The sequence below is a fragment of the Cavia porcellus genome, unplaced genomic scaffold, assembly GCF_034190915.1.
Source record: "Cavia porcellus strain 051 isolate PalLab524CR breed Dunkin Hartley unplaced genomic scaffold, mCavPor4.1 scaffold_33, whole genome shotgun sequence".
NCBI lineage: Eukaryota > Metazoa > Chordata > Mammalia > Rodentia > Caviidae > Cavia > Cavia porcellus.
In genome coordinates this window covers 32,237,607-32,250,492 of record NW_026947516.1, presented here as the reverse complement: position 1 = coordinate 32,250,492, position 12,886 = coordinate 32,237,607, and the positions used below count along the sequence as shown (strand labels likewise).

General features: G+C 31.2%; 1 protein-coding gene across 3 annotated transcripts in view; it reads right to left on the bottom strand.

The window, feature by feature from the left end:
- Positions 1 to 12,886, bottom strand: part of Il1rapl1 (interleukin 1 receptor accessory protein like 1) — a 1,239,862-nt gene that overhangs the window by 740,413 nt on the left and 486,563 nt on the right. The gene's annotated exons all lie outside the window — the stretch shown is intronic.

The following is a 12,886-nucleotide window of genomic DNA, read 5'->3' as shown; positions in this document are numbered from 1 at the left end:
AAATGATACTATGGAAGCATGACTATATATTTGAAAGTAAAATCAATTTTTAAAATTTCATCAAACAAATTCTTTTTAAAATGTGAAAAAGTTAAAATTTTTTCAATCAGAATTATGCAAAACATTAAATATAGAAAAAATCACAAAACAGTTTATAGCAAATATTATATTTTATGATGACATTCAATGATGATATCAAATAATTTCCTCTACACTCATGAACAAATCAATGGCCTATCACTGGCACTAGACATAAAATATATCAATTAAAACAAAACACTACCATTATTAATTTATAAAGTGATCACTCACATACAAACTATCATAAAATATGAACATATTATTGAAATTCATAACAAATTAAGTCAAGATATCAAGAAACAAAAATTCTACGCCAAAATAAATGGCATTTCTATGTATTAGACAGAAAAAAATTTTATAAAATGTTGTCTGCAAAATTAACAAAAGTAGTGTAATATAAATAAAAGTAAAATCACTAGTAGTAAATCTGGCAAAAGTGTAAGATTTTAGAAATAAAATGGTATTGAAAGACACTTTTAAAACTATGTAGAGAAATACAATATTACTGATCCAGATTTAACTATACATTTATTATTTTTAATTAAAATGATGAATTATCTTAATTGTCATACTTGACAAAAGGACAAATAATAGTGAGACACAAGCCGAGTAAAATGACACACTATTTTATGAAGATTTTATATCCAATTATTGCTTGGTAAAACTATAAAAACATAAGCTTTCATACACTAGTATTCTTGGGTTAATTCATGGACCATTACGGGAAAAAAAGTATCACATTGGAATTTGTGCACATTTCTAATGAGCAATCAATCTTTGTCATGTTCACTGAATAAGTTCTTGGTCATGGGCACTGAGAATAAACAAGAATTTTAATAGACATATCATTTGCTAGTGTAAAATTTTACATTATACCTCCCCCTTACAATAAGAGCATAATAAAAACTGTCACATATTTTTACCAATGATCAATAGATAATAGTAAAAACAATGGAATCCAAATTGTACTCACTGATGTGGTGGCACCTCAGAGAAAATGTTGAATTATAAAAAAGTCAGAAGCGATTATAAGCATAACATCTATGTGGAGTTAAAATATAAAATCCAGCAATACATCATTTGTGTATACTTGCTTTAGTTACTTTCTTATTGCTAAAACAAAATACCCAACACTCAAAGTTAAAGGAGTTAATTTTTGTATAGCTCACAATTTATAGAGGTTTCAGACTGCAGGTGGCTGGATCCAAGGCCGGTGTCTGGGTAGAGGACATGACATAGAAGAAATAGTTCATGGCAACAGAAGACAGAAAACAAGTAGGGGGAGAGAAGAGAGAAGACAAGCCTTTTTCTGTCCCTTATATTGCATGCAGTCTACCAGGATAGAGGCCGTGCCAATCTAACCATTGGACTGATGCAGGAATCACCGACCCTTAATCCTACAATTCTTAATCCCAGCGTTACACCACCAGTCAATCACACACAGAAAGAGCTACATGGTGCCAGGAGGATTTGGAGGGACATTTAGACACAGGCCATAATAATACATATATATGTAGGGAAATATTTTTAAAAGAATAGGATGATAATTTCTATCTTAAGAAGCAGTTATGCTTGTAAAAAAGAGATAGGGTAAGAATTTGTCTAATATATATGAGCCCTTAAAAGTTTGGTACTGCTCTGTAACCTGGTGGTGTTAATATGAATGTTCGATGTAGTTTTCATTCTATCTTAAATATGAATATATCTCTATGGAATATTAAATAATAACATTATTAATGTGAATTACAAAACAATCTTTCAGGCATATACGGCATTGTTTTTCAAAACACATATCTCTGTTCCAGAAACATATATGTGGCAAATACTTAAATGTTAATAATGGTTATTCATGGGATACAAGGTGGTTTTAATCCAGTAAAAATTAAAAAAAATAAACAGTGAAATTCTCTTTACTAAATAAAAATAGTATCAGATGATATTGTTCTACTCCTGGCTTGAGATAACAGAAGAAGGTATAATGTGAATACCAACAAAACGAACTTAAGATTTTGGCAAAGGAAAAGCATCGTCTCACAGCAACTGTACAGTAATGTCCCAAGTGTGCAGTGCATTTCACAGCACTTAAGAAACATAAAACTGTTACTTAAGTCACTTTAGAATAAACTTGTTTTAAAGCATGTGAAGCTCCAAGTCAGTTCAGCATTACATTTTTAGCAATATTAAATCAAGGCCAAGTTGATTTGACACCTTTGGAAGAACAGACACTAGGAAAATGTCTTAAACCCACTTTACAATACCTAAACCAAATCCAGTCTTTGCAGCACTTCAGTACAATGCTCTCTGAGGACCTTCTGCATAAAAACCAGCTTATCAATGTTTAACAGACTTCAGTACAATGTTGAATATAGGATTACAAACAAATAGAATCACATGTGGTAAAATCATTAAGTTCCAGACCATTGGCAGCTAATTGAGGAGAAGGGAATGGTAGGAGATAATTTCTATATTTAGAAGAACAGAAACAAAGTTAAAGATGCTTTAAAAAGCAAAAGCATACATATATAATTTATGTCACATTATTCTTTAACTTCATTTTGGGAAGAGATTCAAGAAAAATGGCTCACTGATAGGAAGGAAAAAAGAGAAGATCATTACATTAAGAAAGGGAGCAACATTAAGTACTCTTTGTGATTGTGGTAGAGTAGGTTTAAATTTGAATTTAAATTATTTTAGGAAAGGCTCTTTTAAACAAAAGGCTTCAGATAATACAGCTGAAGTACACAATGTGTAAGCTAAATGCTTTTAGGATTCGAAAATTCCTTAAAGGAAAATCACAGACAAACAGAATACTCTTATAATTAGTTACATAAAATTTAAAAGCATTAAAGACAACGATTCCCCAGTAAAACTCTTTGATATTTTTTTTCATTCTGATACAATATTGGAAATTATATTTTCTTCTCACGAAAGCAAACTGCACTGGACTTTTCTCCAAGCCACTGTTTTAAAATACCAATTGCCTTTCTCACTTAAAACGACACTGAAGAAGACATTTTGACAGTGAGAGATAAACTAAAAGAATATCTTTGAATTTAGATATTTTCAAAACTTTGTACCTATATCAATCTGAGTATAAATGAGCAGTTTGTATTAAAATAAAATCTAATGCAGTCCTGACAAAGATAAAATGCGAGAGCCCTTGTTCTGACTACTATACAGAGACTAGATTGTTTGAAAATTATAATAATAAAGTATTTGTGCTTTGTAACACAGCAAGATCATGTGTTCCAAATTAATGCAATCTTACTAAAATCTAAATACAGAAAATTTGAATATAGTTCTGTTTTGTATGATTTAACTTTATACTTAAAAAATATGAACACAGTATTTGGATGGGTAGAATCATCTCCTGTGATGTGATTACAATTTAAGTTAATGTTTTATAATTGAAATTTATTTACTACAAAAAATAACAGGTACTTTCTGAACTTTGAAGGATTTAGTTTCTCTGCAATTCACCACTACATTCCTAAAAGAGCAGGCAAAACCAATTCAATTTTCAAAAAGTTTGATTTTATCATTTTTGATCCTATAACACACACAAGATATAAGCATTTACATTTTGAGGATGTTCTTTATATTAAGTACTACACATGTGCTTTTCTCCCTCAGATATTTTGCATATCCTTTTTTTAGTTAAAATTAATTCATTGCATCCATGCCGAAGCTAACATATTAGCGTTTCCCATACTGATTGGGAAATACATTTACAAAGTCATAATATGATCCTTAAAGTGAAGGAAAAAATTGTTAGTATTGATCACTATCTGTATGTAAATTTAACATGAGTTTGTTCACCAAAGACTTATATCAAGTGCTCAGTAGAGTATTATCTATAACAGTAAAGTGGATATATAAATCATAGCTTATTTTACATTCTCTAATAGTGCACCATAATATGAATGAACTGAATGTATCTAAAACTATATAACATAATGTACTTCTCAAAAGAATAATTTTGAACAAAAAAATCTATATGCAAAGGCATATGTTACACATAATCCCATTTTCAAAAAAGTATATTAAAAACAAAGAAAACTACTTATAATCACCAGAACTCTGAACAGTGATTATCTTTGGAGGATGAGCAAAATGGGAGTTTCTGTGATCCTGGAAACCTCCTGTTTCTTGAGGTTTATGTTAATTTCTTGGCTTTGTTCTATTTGTAAAGAATCAGGAAGCTGTTCACCTAAGATATGTGTAATTAATAATTCCGTAAATATCTACCCAGGCTTTGGTAAGTAAACAGTGGCCAGCTGCATTGGCCAAACTTCCAAGTAGTGACTATTATCTGGAACCAGGTGCATCCTGATATATGGTCTCTGTGCAGGATGCAAGTAACTGACCCAATAATCAACATTTTAGCATTAAAATGGATTAGATGAACTTTAGAGAGAATGTTTCTTGCAGAAGACTTACATAGTTTCAAACAGAGCAAGATGAACCCTTCTTTTGTAGATCATCAAAAAAAGGAAACCTTGAAATGTTTCTTTGCATTTTCTCTCTCTCTCTTTTTTTTTTTTTTTTAAAGTGGGCAAAGGTTCAAACTTGGTCTGTTGTTCTTTTTAAAGCATTTACTGTTAAGTTCTGCTGAAAACTCTTTTGGATGGAAATTATGTCTTTCTTTTTGTACTGATAAACTATAAATTGAGTTGAAATGTCCCCAAAAGGCAGGAAAAGTCTCTCAAATGCAAAGTGTTTTCCATGCAGATGTCACATGGAACATATGCCAAATCAAACAACATCACAAAAGCCTGAATTCAGTAAGAACATTCCAATTTGAAAATTTTATTTTTAAAAATGTTCTCTAACCAAATGTAAGTTTGCATACATTAAATTTTTTCAGCAATAAAGAAAAAGGGTTTTGTAGTTCCAAAGACTGAGCTCTTAGAGCTAAAAGAGAACAAATAATTTAAGATTTAAACATTATAAGAGATTCTAACTTCTTGAAAATTATTTCAAATCACTGAACAAGACTACCTTACAATGTGAGGAAAGCAAATTATTTCCTCTTAAATAAGATGAAGAAAAAATCATTCCATGTTTAACTTCAATAACTGTGTATCCTTGATTGCTGCCAAAAGATATAAAAAATATAATCTTCGTGACTTTTTAATCATGACTTGGTATACTGAGTTATATCTATTTTACAGGGACACTTACCCTTCAGTGAGTAAAAATGAATGTACGTACAGTGGGTAAACTAAGGTATATATGTTTGTAATAAGATATTACAAGAGGAATTAGAAAATATAAGATATTTGAATTACATACAGATAAAAATGAGATTTGGTATATTCTAAAGAACATGGCATTTTGTAATAACAGTTTTGAATGATGATCTCTTTTCTCTACTTAAATATTACAAATTTCACTCTACTACTAAGTGACATAACAACATCATGCTATGATAGTCATATTAAAATACAGCAAATTTTAACTTTTAAAAAATATTTATTACAGCAAAAAACATGATGTCATTAAAATCCTCTCAAAATACTCTCTTTTGCTTTGAACAAGTTCATTATGTCACTCTCAACACATTCTGAAGCAGTTCTGGTCGTCTTTGGTGAGTTTCTCTAATGACTGCTTCAGTGTTGTGAATAGATTCAAAACATTTACCTTTCATGGTCATTTTGACTTAGGAAAGAGCCAGAAATTGTACAGATCCAGTAACACTGCGATGCATATAGCAAAAATTTTAGGAAACTGCCTTTCTCTTTGATGACACAAGGCAGCTCAAATAATTGAAAAACACATTCTTGAAAGAGGACTTTCAAAACTGCTTCAGCAGTAGCTAGTTTGCCATAAGTATTTTAGAAGTGAGGAAGAGTATTTTGGGGGGAGCAGATTAATTCAAATGTATCTTTTACTATGATAATTTTTAAAATTTAAACATTGGCTATATATCTCAATCATATTTTACACCTAAAGACAAAGATAATTTTATACTTTTATTTTTAATATTAAAACTTTTTTCATGGTTCTTCACTGAATCAAATTTAATGCGGTGTGATTGTGTTTTGCTTTTTTGATTTGTTTTGTTTTGTTTTTTGTTTTTTCAGTACCAAGGATCAAACTCACAGCCTTGTACTTAACCGAACAGGCACTTTCACCACTGAGATAAATCCTAAGCCCTGTGTTCTTTCTTATAAGTCAATAAAGTAATTTATTCTTCCATCTCTTAGTTTTCCATATATTATCCTGGAATACTTTCATAAATTAATTTTACTGGAATTAAAATGCTCCTGTATTAGAGGATGTAATGTCAAAAGAAAGGGGAAGAATAACCCTCTTATTCTTAAGAGACTTTATACCAATGAACATGTTTGTATTCTAGGGCAGAGCGATAGCAAGAGTGAGGGAACTGATCAGTTAAAGTTCAAGACTTACAAGGAGCTGAAGCAGCATAGAATCACTCTTCCCAATACTGTGTAACTCTCTTACAAACACACCTGAATTTGTATTTATCACTGTAAACCCTATTGTCAATAAAAGGTCTGCCAGGTATTGTGTCCTCAGAAAATGTATATTAGATGAAACAGGAATAAAGTAAGAAATCAATGAAGATATATTGACAAGGTGAAAAGAATGAAACAAAAAATGTAACATGACATCAGTTTAGTTCAAGCCAAGTTTATGGAACAACTACACTCTACGTAAAGCATGCAGCAGTGTTATTGAAGGATGGTTTTAAAGATGAATGCCTAGGAACAAAAAGTTCAGTTAAAAATGCCCTGAAATCACACATGCACAGTTGACCAGATATCATGTATCATGACTGAGATTAACATGATGATAACTGAGGTGTCCTATAAACATTGTCAATTAGAAAAAGACAAAACATGGCAATAAGATTGTAGAGCTTGAGAAAAAAAAAAAAGCAGGCTATAACCAAGGTTTGTATTCAGCCTTTGCACATGTGAATTTCTGGCAACTTCTATGATTATCTGCAGCAGCAGGAACACCTCTGAGTATTTATAAAAGAAGTTTTTATTCAAGGTCTGTTCTAGTGATATTCATTTTCCTACTTACCATGGCAATGCTGTCCCAATAAACTGCCTATGCAAAGTTTCAAACTTTACTTCAAAAACTTCAGTGACAAAATACTGCAGAAAAGGGATCATCATATTTAAACACATACAGATTTTGTATTTTAAAAATCTTGATATATTATTTTTAAAGAGTTTCATTTTAATTTTTATGATTCAGTGACTCACTGATTACTGAGAACTACAGTAAAAATTATGGATCCAAAGACATTCAAGTTCTTCTCCATTGTATTGCTTTATATAGAAGCTAAAAAGTGAAACTATTACATTCCTAGACATTCTTGAATCTAAGACCAGGTACATGATCAAGATTTTTTCCAAGATGATGAAAGCAGAAATATTTCAATAAGTAGATAAGATTTTTTAGCATGGACAAATTCCTCAGTATCATTGTCTCCACTTTAAATTCCCTGCTTTATTTCTTTCTCTCATATCTACTGGGAAAGTGAATATAATATCTGAATTACTGCAGCCATCATGTGAACATGAAGGTGAAATCTACAAACTGAAAAAATAGTAAAATAGAAGAAATCTGAATTCATAATTTCATTTACATACTAAAATGTCAGTCTGTAGATTTTTTACATGATAAAAATGTTATTCTCTGTTTCAGGTATTGATAGATTTTTAGTGCATGCCATTGAATACATTTTCAAATCCACTTTTTACAAACTATGATTTACATATTCAAGGACAGATATAGTAAAATCTCTGCTCTCAAAGCTATGAAATATGATAATATTAGTATTTATTGTTTAGTTTTCATAAGATAAAAGTGTTAGCAAATTTACATAGATTATCTAATTTTAACTTCATAGAAATACTGTGAAATACCTGATCTATTGCAATGCTTTTTTTAAAAAATTAAATCTTTGAATTAGAGAAATCAATACCCTGAGAGCAAATATTTAGTACATGTAGGAACCCAAATTAGAACTCACAGAACTGAACACTTAAAATAGAAGATTTATTTTTTTTGGCAAATGGCAAAGGAAAAAAGTAAATCCTAAATGTGTGTGTTCAGTTCTCTGAGTTCCAAATGGGTTTACCAAGGAAAAAAGAAAGAAAGGAGAAGATTATATGTGTATAGGTATACACATATATGGGTGCATGTATATATACACACACAAGAAAGATAGCTATACTACTAATTTCTGTATTTTCATCTTAAAGAATTGGTGGTGTTTTCATTATTTGAACATTTTTCATGCCAGGACAAATAATTATAAGATAACAAATGCAATATGCAATATATTACCTAATGTTAACTTCTTATTTTTTAAAAAAATGTTTCATTTCTCTTCTTCTGTTTTGTTTTAAAAATTAAAAAACTAAGTGTTTAACTACCACATAATCTTAAGAGACAAAAATAATAAATACCTACATAATTGTAAAGTTACCCATACAATCTATTAAACTATAAATAATTAAAAGATTCTAAAATAAAATTTATTAACAGTGCATATGAATGTACTGTTTGGAGGATCTTGGAATTTATTAAGTACATGTGCCATAAAATTTTAAAACATTAGGCCAATGATATAGCTCAATGGTATAGTGCCTGCCTAACAAGCAGCACAAGGTCCTGAGTTTGAATCTCATTAAAAAAGTAAAATATAAAATATTAGTAGTGGAATACACTAGCATATAGCTATAATTCCAATACTTTCAGAGGCTAAGCAGGAAGTTTACAAGTTTACAATTTGGAACTTGCTTGAGCATCTTGACAACTTAACTACATTCTGTCTTAAAACACAAAATTAAAAATAAAAAAGGTAACAGTGTAGCTCAGAGCAAAGGCCCTGGATTCTAAACCCCATATGGTTAAAAAAAGGGAAAATTGTTTATTTCTGTGTGATATTAAAAGAAATAAAAATCTTTAATTCTGAAGACTTCACAAGTGGCTATAATTTGTTACCATCAGACCATTTTTTTTTTCACTTGGTCAACTGACGAAGCAAATTGCTCTCATCACTAAGGTAAGTAATATCCCATGAGGTTTACAAACTGTGTTCCTATCATGAGACAGACTTGGGGTTAAATCCCTGTTCTCTAACTCCTCAGCTGATAAAACTAGACTTCAGTTTCCACATTTAAAACTGAAAATTACAACTTTGCAGTATACTCATGTTGTACAAAGAAAAATACTCACTAACTTCCATAAAATACTTGGCATATTTTTGCCTAATAGTGAACTCTATGTAATGAATACCTATAACAGCAATTATAAACATTCAAACATTGGTTTCTTCCCCAAACAATTATACTTTAACATGTGGCCTGCAGATGATGGGGAAATAACTGAAGTTTAGTTTTTACATGTGTAACCAATAATGTTTACAATGCCTACTGTTTAAGAATTTTCCTTGAATGACAGCTAATACCATAATATCATAAATTTTTAAGAACACTATTATTATATCTGAGGTATATCTCTATCTTTTCTTACTTTTATGATAAAAAGCGTGATTAAGAATTTTTAGTATTTCATCATTTAAATACCATGTAACTAACAGAATTTAACAAACTCTAAAATAGGGAAAATGTATTCTAACACAATATTTCTCAAAATTTAAGGTTGATTCTAACGAACTCAGCATATTATTGAATTATATATTCTGATTCAGGGTATAAGCAAGTGCTAAGATTTTGTGGTTATATCTTCTGTAGATGATATTAAAGTCATTGGTTCATAAATGCAACTTTGACTAGCAAAGATTTAATATGAAATATTAAAATGAAAGATCTCAATGATACAACATGATAATTTAAAAGGGGTGAATTTGCATCAAACATAAAGATCACCACAGACAATAAGAATTTAAACCACAACAGCAAGACCACAAATCCAGAGGATGCAATTAACATATGGAAGATGCAAATGTGAAGCAAAAGAGAAAAGTAAATACAGGAAAAGGGTAGTAATGTAAAGACAGCAAATGGATTCCAGAAGATTTTCAAGAAAAAGAGAAAAGACACTTGTAATTAAAAAGAAAACAGCAAAGAATAAAGAACTGTAGACTGAGGAAATACTAGCTAGTCAAATGTGAAATTTCAATGTATTGTTAAGCTTTTCTAATCGCCTATAATTAACTAGAAATTGTCCTCTTTTACTAAGTTGAGTAAGGGGACATAAAAGTGTGAATTTGAATTTCACAAAACTTTATAGTTATGTCTCATAACAAGAGCATGTCAAATCTGCAATCAACAGAAAGTTTTAGAAGTCATCAAGACAAATTAAATCTAGACCCTTCATCTCTTAAAGATTTTCTGTGTTTCTGACATGTTTAAATGATTTAAAAGTGTCATTAAGTCCATCATGTTTGATCAGTTCAAAGACAGATGCCTTGAGCTCAGAAGTGGAATGCAGCGGCCAATCATGCCCCCCCACCCATGTACGCCAGCCACCATCTGGGATGCTTCCCGTTACCGGTATCCAGTGAAGGCTGGGGAAAGCAGCAACCATCCCCACACCAGCACACTGTGGGCACTGTGGGATACCCATAGCCAGCATTGGCCAGGAGCACCATCCAGTTATGCTTCAGAGAAATTGCAGTCAACGTGGGACGTGCCTGGGTTTCCACTGCCTGCTTGCGCAGAAGAACCCAGGAAAATATGAAACCCATGCAGAGCAAGTCCAGGCAATGTAAACACAGAGGAGACTGGGAATCATAAACCTGAAGCTTGTAAAGTGATGGCAAATGAAGTACAGAAACAACTTCATGAGGCTACAAAAGAAATTATATCAGAAATACTATCTCAGGTAAAACAAGAAATGAAAAACATAATAAAATATTTGCTGAACATATCTAGGAAGGACATAGATTAAAAAATAGAGGAACATAGAAAAATGATGGAAACCTTGAATGAAAAATATTAGAAATTCTTAGGTTACACAAAACAGATTCAAAAAGATATTCAGAAAATTAAAAGCTCCACTGAAAGGTAGAAAAAATACTTAAACTGAAATAGACTTTTAGTCCTAGAAGACAGGTTTGCAGCTAGGGAACATGAAAGGAAATATCTCAAAAATAGCAAGGAACCAGGAAATAACAATTCAACAGTTGCAAGACAACACACACACACTCACATGCACACACACACACACACACACACACACACACACGCACACTTTAAGGATAATAGGTGTCAATAAAAAAGCAGGGGTCAACAGAAATGGCATAAAATATATATTTATATAAGCAATAGCAGAAAACTTCCTAAGCATGAGAAAAGGATGTGACATACAGATAAGTGAGGCATATAGGAGCCATAACCAAAATAAATCTACTCACAGACATACAATATTCAAGATAACAGAAATTCAGTACAAAAACATAATATTAAAAGCTATTAGAGAAAAGAATTAGACCAACTCTGAAGGAAAACCCATCAGAATCACAACAGATTTTTCAACACAAGCCATCAAGTAAAGAAGTAGTTACAGTGAAGTATCTCAAGTCCTGAAAGAAAATAACTTCCAGCATAAATTTATGTACCCTGAAAAAGTATCTTTCAAAAGTAATGGAAGGGATACTTTAATGACAAAAAACAAGTGAAATAATTCATCACCACCAAACATACTCTACAAAGAACACTAAAGGCATTCTAGACATAGATAAAAAAGACCACAGTTCCAGTAACAGCAACTGAGGGGGCTCACTGAGCAGGCCAGACAGTTGAGTGGAGGGAACAAGTAGGCAGCCAATGGCAGGAAAATAGCATGGCAGAGATGAACCAGTGATCTTGGCCATAACCAGTAATGTAGATGGCCTCAATTTACCAACAAAAAGAAACACAAGTAGAATGGATCAGGAGAGAGAAACCATCAACATGTTTCATACATAAAACACATTTAACTGGAAAGGGGGTTCATAGACTGAAAATTGAAGGAGAGAAAACAATGTTGAATGTGAAAGGGAACTAGACAAAAGTAAGGGTAGCCCATCAACTGCAGAATGGATAAGAAAGATGCGCCATTTCTATACAATGAAAAGCTACTCGCTATAAAGAAAGATAACTGAGGCTCTTGAAGGTAAATGAATACAACTTGAAATTATGCTCATGGGCGAAATGGTTCAGATTGACAAGGATGGACATCGTGTATTTCCCTAGTATAAAAAAATGAACGAGTCAATGGAATCCAAAATGCACAATAGATATTGTGAAAGTGAAAGGGAGGAAATGTCAAAAAAAAGGAAGACAATGGCCATTGTTAATTTATTACTGTGCATTGAAATCATTTGTTTGTATTGTTCTGTTTAGTTTGATTTTATTGTTTTGTTTTGTTTGACTTTATTACATTTGATGGCATGGGAAGCTATTTGAAAAAATAAAAAAAATATATAATGATAGCCATTATTGATTTCCTATTATCTTATTTAGAAGCCCTGGATTGCTTTCATTGTTTTCTTTTGATTGATTTTATTCTGTTCTGTTTTGTATGATTTTATTGTGTCTAATGTATGGGCAGTTATTTTGAAGATAACAAAAAGAATTATGGTAGCCATTATTGATTTCCTTTTATCTTATTTTGAAGTCCTGCTTCAGATTCAGTGTTTTGTTTTCACTGACTCTATTCAGTTTTGTTTTGCTAGGTTTTATTCTCTTCAAAATATAAAAAATAAAAATAAATAAGGCAACTGCATTTTTTATGCAATTAGGTAATGAATATTCACTAGAGATTTAAAAAGGAAAAAAATGGTGAAAAATATTCCATTAAATCATAACTA